Below are 9321 nucleotides of genomic sequence, written 5' to 3'. Positions count from 1 at the left end.
TATAAAAAACTTATTTGTGGTACTCATGATTAACATCCTTAAAATTCAAAATATCACAAATTTGAATGAAAGAGTGAATTTCACCTATCTAAAAAAAAATGAATTGACAGGCCAGTACTATTCAGGATTATGAAAAATACTCATAGATGTGTAGATTGAAATAAGTGTATTGTACAAAATTAGTACTCATTTGGGTATCCTCTTATAGTTTTGCCTAAAATTATTTTTGATAACTTATGATAGAAGATTTTGTCAGATAATTCAATGTGTTAATTGGTATAAAAATCATGAAAAAATTATGTTTAATTATTTTGTTGACATAATGAATTCCTTGTTTCCTGAGATACTACTCTGTTTGTGTTTGAATGTTAACTAAATTCAACCAAATGAACATTCCAATATGTAATAATCATGGAGATATGCATATATATATATATATATATAGGGTTGTCACTGACTCAGACGTACTTATGAATATAATTATTTTCTGTGACTGTATCTTACATTAATTTGTAGGATCCTTTACTATAGATAATTTAGCTGATCTGTAACAATAACATCTTCATGCCTTATATATCATGTACTGTAGTACGCCGCTAGATTAAAACTGACGTGGAAAGGTAACATACGGCCAGCGAAAGCTCTTTTTTTGAGAGCCCAGGTGGTCGTGTGGTCTAGCGGGACGGCTGCAGTGCAGGCGATTTGGTGTCACGGTATCACAGTAGCATGGGTTCGAATCCCGGCGAGGGAAGAACCAAAAATTTGCGAAAGCAAATTTACAGATCTAACATTGTTGGGTTGATGTTTAGACGAGTTGTATATATATATATATATATATAATGAATAGCAAAACAATTATATGATATTTAATGATATTTTGGATAATTAACAACCCGTAAACAGTACGATTACATTATCTCATGTCATAATCATTTTTCAGTTAAAATTGTATACTAAAACCTTAGCCTTTGACCAAAATCATTTTCATTTTAAAATGTCTTTGCCGAAGTCATATGCTCATTTTTAGGATACTATAATTGCTTGGATTTCTTCTTTCCTTTTTTGAGGGGGGAGGGGGAGGGGGGATGAATGAACTACAAGCAATTGGAAAAGACAAGAAAAATAGTTAGTTATTTTTATTCATGCAATTAATTTTGTTTAGATATAAAAAATGTTCAAAATTATTTATTGTTCCAATGTATAAAATGTTCAGATTAACATTCTTAGGATGAATATTATCTTAACCTTAAGTTATAATATTGTATTACACAAAATGTATTCATTTTTGTACAAATTTTGTTTTATTTTACATGTCATTTTCATTTTATTATTTACTGATGCAAATGAGATTATAATGTATTCATAAAAGTCCAAAGATTTTCATACCATTATACTAATATAAGATGGTAATATAAGAACGAATTAGTTACAAACTTCAGATATTTGTCAATTTTTATCTTCAGACTTTTTATTATTTCTTTCTTCATCTGTACAGTGTCAGCTATTCAAGATGATCTGGTACATGTCAAATTTGCTGGATTTTTTATGGTCATATATAATATATGAATAAGTCTGAAAATTGAAATTATTTTACCCTTTTTGTAACGGTCTAATGGACTCTTTTGACAGATGAATTTGAATGTTGGTACTAAATAAGCTGGCAATCTATAAAGAAGTACAATTGAAATACTTATATACGGTAATTTTCAGTATGTTTGCATTGGACTTTTTCTTGTGCTATTTAACCCTATACAAACATTTAATTCACTGTCCATTTAAATACTTTGCACATTGAATAATGAACACAAACCACAAATAAAACCTGACAAAAAAAGCCTGATATATGATAGAAGTTAAATCATCAATGCAGGCATGTAATGAATCCTGTTAAGGATGATCTGTTTGAAATTTTGCATTTACGATAATGCAGCTAGATAGACACCATTTTGAAAAAAATGTTGTAGTGATTAAAATGGTTCTATTTATTGTTTGAAATAACTTTTGTTCATGTGCTATGTATATAGAATATTGGTAAATATGTATATTATTGGTATTGTTATTTATGCATTGAAATAGATGTACATAATTATTTTGATATATTTGTGCAATAATTTATTTTTTTATTGATTTGATTCTTGTCTTTTGTATTCTTTATACTTTTATAGTGAAAACTATAATGGAAAAATTATAAATTTTCAGTAATTTTGTTTTATTCTGAATATTTAATCAAAAGTAATGGGTACCCAGGGTTTAACAACTAATTCAAACAAGAAGACAAATTGGTGATCAAATTGAAATTTTCTTAAATTTTCTAGACTACAAAAAATTGCTGATATTTTTGTCCCTCCTACAACAAAATCAAGACATTATGATTGTCTGTTTTGTTATTAAGTAAGTAAGCATTATAAAACAAACATAATTGACAAAGTTATAGAGTTGCAATATAAAAATGGGGAACAAGTTTTGATGAGGTGGAATAAGTTGAATGTTAATAGTTGATAATTAATAGACCAATGCTTATCAAGTATCTACTGACTTTGTTCTAACATGATGCTGTCTGTAAAAAAAATTAATGAAAATAACTAAAGCCAATTCATATAATGATACATTTATGCTTATAACAGAAGTATTTTTAAACATATACCATTCTGTTCAGTGAGAAGTTAACTATACAAGTTATTCATGAATATTCCAATTTTTGAGTAATTAACTTTGAACCAATTCAAGCTTGGAGTTGTCTTTAACTATTGATATTTATTTGTTATACCAATTTTTCATTGATTTCAAAAGGTATTGGTTAAACATGAATTAAATGTTCAACAAATGACAATTTTCCTATAGGCTTTTATGCAGGTTCTGATAAAACCACAAAACTAAATGTGAATGAAAAGTTTTCCTCAATCAACATAAATTGGTACCCATGATAATAAAAGAATCCACAGTAAGTAACACAATTATATGTAAATGTTTAAATGTGTAGAATTAATGTTTCAATAGAATGTTGAGTTGTTACTTCTAAATTTTACGCAAAAATAGCAAAATACAGTATAATTTCATATATTTCTTTGAATGAATTGTCTAAAAAGGATTCATTTCAAATCTGGATCAGTTATGTTTGAAAAAACTTTTATTTGTAATTGAGTTTAGAGTGAATTAACTTCGATTAACTTATAATAAATATTTCAATACATTGTGAACTTCATTTTAGTTATAATGGCCATTGTGTAGTATTTCTTTCTAATATATTGGGTGTTACATGATATTAAGACATCAGTTTGCCTTATCTTACATTATCTATTTATCCTGTATCCTCTATTAGTTTAACCTCTAAATGAGTTTTAATTGAATTATAGAATTTAATTCCTCTGTTTTTTTTCTGAACCTATATATGTCATTGGTTGTCATTTGTTGTTGTGGTTCATAAATATAGGCAACAGTAGTATACGACTGTTCGAAACTCATAAATCGATGAAAAAAAACAAATCCGGGTTACAAACCAGAACTAAGGGAAAAGCATCAACTATAAGAGGAAAACAACGACACAACAGAAAAACAACATTATTGTTTCTTGTGTCTTGTTTTTTAAATAGATTAACCTGTTTGTTTTCTTGTTTGATTGGTTTTACACCAGTCATTTTTGGGGCCCTTTATTTTTTGTTGTTCGATGTGAGCCAAGGCTCCATGCTGAAGGCCATACTTTGACCTATAATGGTTTACTTCTACAAATTACAAGATGGATTGAGAGTTGTCTCATTAGCACTCATACCACATTTTCTAATATCTCTATATATATAGTGTAACCTGCCTGATCTAACACCTGAGTATTCCTACATCCTGCTTTAACCGACACAGCTTCACAGTCCTTAAATATGCCTATCCATGCAGAAAAAACCTGAGTTTACCTACACCCTGCTTTATCAAACATTTTTGTTCGGTCCCTCATTGTGTTGGATAACACAGGTTGCACTGTATAAACTTTTACAATTTATAATAGATATAGGTTACTGTTATTGAGATTGATTTATTTTTCTTGTCTGTCTGTTTTCTGAACTAACCTACCAAATAAATACATGGTGTACAGAATGTTTGTTTAGAGATCCTTTATAGTTTGAGGCAATGGTTAATGAAATCAAAATTGTTCAAAAACTAACATTTCTGAAATCTAGTAGTCCTTATAACAAGCTGAATTTGGCTGATGAATGATGAAATTAGTGAGTTTAGACCTCCAACAGGGCAATAAAAGGGAACTCCTATTCAACATACAATGTTCCAAGTGTTGAACTTTTCAGAATTGTTTAGTTCACCCCAAAATAAGTTAGAGGTATTCAAGCAGTCTTTTCCTCATTTATAATTGGAGAAAATACATAATTGTCTGTAGATGTTTGCTATCTAATATGATGTTCTGGAGTGAAGTCTATTCTGATATTTCTATATGTAGTACTGTTCAAAGCTGTAATTGTCTGAATCTGTTTTTTACTACACAGGTTGTAAATGGGTGAGGCAGAGCATTTAAGATTAAAATTTACATGTTACTTTTGTAGTGTGTATAATGGTCAAATGCAATGATATAACCCTTCTGATGTGTTTATTCAAGTTTTAATGTTATTACTTAGTATAAGATAACCCCTATAGATTGCTCGCACTTGATATTTATTGTACAATATTCAGTAGAATTCAGCTCACCTGTTCTTTGCTACTTTTTAACTTTCCCCCAAAAGCCCATCATCATTTTGGAGGGTTATACTGATTTTTAAAAATCTTTTCCTCTGATACCACAATAATCCTTTGATATCTGGTTGCAAAATTATAATCATCGAAACAAAAAATATCAACCGTGTAAATTATTTGTTGTAAAAAGCTTGATATTTAATAAGGTAGAAAAATGTATATTCATACCTCTTATGAAGATTCCTTAGGTTACAAAGTTTTTTTATTGACAACATTTTCAAGGTTAAAGTAAAATCACGAAAGTACTGAACTCAGAGGAAAATCAAATTTGAAAGTCCATAATCACATGGCAAAAACAAATGACAAAACACATAAAAAAACTAGTGGACAAGAACTGTCATATTCCTGACCCGCCACAGGCATCCCCAAAAGTAGAAAACGGCGGATGAAACCCGGCTTTATAGCGCTAAAACTCTCACTTTGTAGACAGTCCTATCAAACCCCGCAACACCAACAACGATGCGTGAACCAAACAGACATAACAAATAAAACAGTCAACCATTGTATGACAACACACAATTGAGAAACACAATAACAGAGAAACAGCAATCATTATATAACAATTAACAAGATAGAAACACAACAACAGACCAATGGACACTATTGTAAAACAACAAACAACGACAGAGAATCATAAAAGCACTTGACAACACAAGCACTTGTCTTTGTTCATTTGAAGGTCTGCTATACTTCTATCTGATAATCCATGTCACGCTGTCCACAATTTACTATCAATCTACTGACAAAAATATTTACTGATAGTCCGTCATTGTGTTTCTAATTAAATTGTTGTTAGACAATGATTTCGTTGCTCTATCATTGTGTTTATAACGTGTTTGTTATTATGCAATGGTGGTTTTTATCTGTTATTGTGTTTCTATCTTGTTTGTTGATATACAATGCAATTGCTTTGTCATTGTGTTTCTAACTTGTTTTTTTTTATATAAGAGTTGATGTTGTTCTATCATTGAGTTTCTAAATTATTTGTTGTTAAACGAGTGTTTTCCGTTGCTCTGTTATTGTGTTTCTATCTTATTTGTTGATATACAAGGGTTGTCGTTGCTCTGTCATTGTGTTTCTATCTTGTTTGTCGATATACATGGGTGGTCGTTGCTCTGTCATTGTGTTTCTATCTTGTTTGTCGATATACATGGGTGGTCGTTGCTCTGTCATTGTGTTTCTATCTTGTTTGTCGATATACATGGGTGGTCGTTGCTCTGTCATTGTGTTTCTATCTTGTTTGTCGATATACATGGGTGGTCGTTGCTCTGTCATTGTGTTTCTATCTTGTTTGTCGATATACATGGGTGGTCGTTGCTCTGTCATTGTGTTTCTTACTTGTTCAATTTGTTGTTATACAATGGTTTCCTTAGCTGTATTTGGCACACTTTTAAGGAACTTTCGTCCTCAATGCTCTTCAACTTCGTACGTTGTTTGACCTTTTTAATGTATTGGATTCGAGCGTCACTGATGAGTCTTTTGTAGGCGAAACGCGCGTCTGAAGTAGTTACAAAATTTAACCCTGATATATATGATGAGTTTATTTACAACCACTTGGTCGATACCACTGCTGGTGGAGTTTTAATTCCCCGAGGGTGTCAGCAGCCCAGTAGTCAGCACTTCTGTGCAGACATGAATTATCATTGATAGAGTAATTTTTATAAATTATATTTTTTTTTAAACTAAGGCATTTCTACTTTTGGAATAGATTACCTTAGCTGTATTTGGCACAGCTTTTAGGAATTTTGGTCCCCAAGGCTTCCCAACTTCGTACTTTATTTGACCTTTTTATTTTTTTGGATTCGAGTGTCACTGATGATTCTTTTGTAGACGAAACGCGCGTCTGGCGTAATTGCAGAATTTAATCCTGATATCTATGAGTTTATTTTGTCGGTGCTCTGTCATTGTGTTTCTAACTTGTGTGTTGTTATACAATGGTTGTCGTTGCTCTGTCATTGTGTTTCTAACGTGTTTGTTGTTATATAAATTGTTGTGGTTGCTCTGTAATTGCGTTTACAACTTCGTACTTTGGCCTTTTAAACTTTGTTGGATTCGAGTGTCACTGATGAGTCTTTTGTAGACGAAACGCGCGTCTGGCGTATATACTGAATTTAGTCCTGGTATCTATGATGAGTTTATTTATAACTTGTTTGTTGATATACAATGCCAACGGTTGTCGTTGCAGTGCATTGTCTTTCTAAATTGTCTGTTGTTTTACATTGGTTGCCGTTGCCCTTTCATTGTTTTTCTTAATTGTTTGATGTTATACAATTGTTGCGGTAGGTGCTTTCATGATTCTCTGGCATTGTCCTTATGTATACAATGGTTGTCATTACTCTGTTATTGTTTTTCTTAATTGTCTGTTGGTATACAATGGTTGTCGTTGGTTTGTCATTGTGAGTTGTTATGAATTGGAAGCCGTTGGTCTGTCATTGTTTTTTTTCAAAATTGTCTGTTTTTATATAATGGTTGACGTTGGTTTGTCATTCTAATTCTAAGAAGGTTTTTTCGTTGTTATGTAATGGTTGTTAGTGCTCTGTCATTGTTTTTTTTTAATCTAAATTGTCTGTTGTTATATACTGTCTATTCATGTTTTATATTATGTAATACATGTTGTTAATTTTGCCATAGCATGTCTATGCTTTTGCAATAAAACATTCATTCATTCATTCATTCATTCATTCATTTTCATTCATTCATTCATTCATTCATTCATTCATTCATTCATTCATTCATTCATTCATTCATTCATTCATTTTCATTCATTCATTCATTCATTCATTCATTCATTCATTCATTCATTCATTCATTCATTCATTCATTCATTCATTCATTCATTCATTCATTCATTCATTCATTCATTCATTCATTCATTCATTCATTCATTCATTCATTCATTCATTCATTCATTCATTCATTCATTCATTCATTCATTCATTCATTCATTCATTCATTCATTCATTCATTCATTCATTCATTCATTCATTCATTCATTCATTTGATGATCTGTCAATATTTTCTACATTATGAGATTCATGTGTGTACTAGCATGTGTGATGAGCTATATGTCTGAAATAGCCGGCTTAAGCTGACGTAGCGTCTTAAGAATAGGGGCGAAAGATACCAGAGGAACAGACAAACTCATAAATCGAAAATAAACTGACACTGTCATGGCTAAAACTGAAAACAGACAAATAAAAGTAAACAACAAACAACACAGAAAACTAAAGACTGAGCAGTACGAACCCCATTAAAACTGGGGGTGATCTCAGGTGCAGCGTGCTCATGAAAGGTAAGCAGATCCTGCACCACACGTGGCACCCTTCGTGTTGCTCATGTCATTACAAATCGGGTGTATATTCTAATTCAGCAGGTCACATTGATAAAAAGGGGAAAAGATTGTACTTAGGACGTGAGAAACACATCCGATATCATTTGTGAAACGGATTTTCCACAACGGTCAACCAACTCGTGATGGCATCTGTAAAATTTAGGAAGGAATGCTTTCAACATCACCATTTGGAACTCTTGATTTGATAGCCTCCTAGTGAGCAGCAACCCTCTATCAAGTATATTATGATAGGAAATACAGGCGCTGGAATATCGTATCAATTGGGAGATATAAACTCCGTATGCGCTGCTGGAATGTTGCTACATAGAAAGGGATTGTTCACAATTGGGAAATGAAATCATCTCGTTTGTTGTAAAATTTTGTTTTCAACCGACCCTTATTGTCAATTTCTAAATGTAAGTCAATATATGAGGCAGACTAAACTGTATCTATTGTATCTTTTTGTGCTCAACATAGTCACCAAATTTTGAATTATTTAGTTAGAGAACACCGTCTTTTAAAAAGCGGAAAGTAAAGTTATTTAAGAATATTGCTAACTTCTTATTTTTCATCGTAAGAAGTTCCTGTATGAAGTCAGACTCATTATATTAAAGAAACTAGTCGACAAGAAAAGAAGCACAATTTGTTCCCATTGGTATGCCGACAGTCTGTTGAAAAACATTCCAAAACGTACCAGATATGTTGTCAATCATGAAATCAAGCATCTACAAAATGTCCGTTGCAGAGATTTTTTTGTTTGAATCAGTGTGATTCTTTATATTAAAAAAAAGGATCTACCCCTCCCTAAGACAATATAATTGTATCTACATTGGCCTTTTCTTTTAAGCAATAAAGCAATACCAACTATTTGAAGTTGTCTTTTAGTTTGGGATGGGAAATACTTGTGTAAAGTGTAGAAAAGCCAAATGATTTAATACTGTTGCAAGATGAATGAGTTTTATATTGTGTGTACTCTAAAAGATCTTTGGAATTTTTTAGTATCCATATCTGATTCACGACCCCTCTAGAATATGCAGTTTCACAATAACTTTGAAGCCCGGCTTTGATCCGCGCTAATAGAAGAGTTTCTGTGAAGTACTTGGAAGACCAAGCAATACCTGTTGTTTGTTAGTCCTCTTATGTAGTTTATGTATCCAATACAGTGATGGAAGAACAAGCTCTTCATCTTTGGTTGAAATTCAAAAGGAACGTAGAACAGACCTATGATTCTATGATTTCCTCTTTGGTAAGTGTCGTGAGAG

The sequence above is a fragment of the Mytilus trossulus genome, chromosome 4 (assembly GCF_036588685.1).
Source record: "Mytilus trossulus isolate FHL-02 chromosome 4, PNRI_Mtr1.1.1.hap1, whole genome shotgun sequence".
Classification (NCBI taxonomy): domain Eukaryota; kingdom Metazoa; phylum Mollusca; class Bivalvia; order Mytilida; family Mytilidae; genus Mytilus; species Mytilus trossulus.
Note: the sequence above shows the minus strand (reverse complement) of the source record.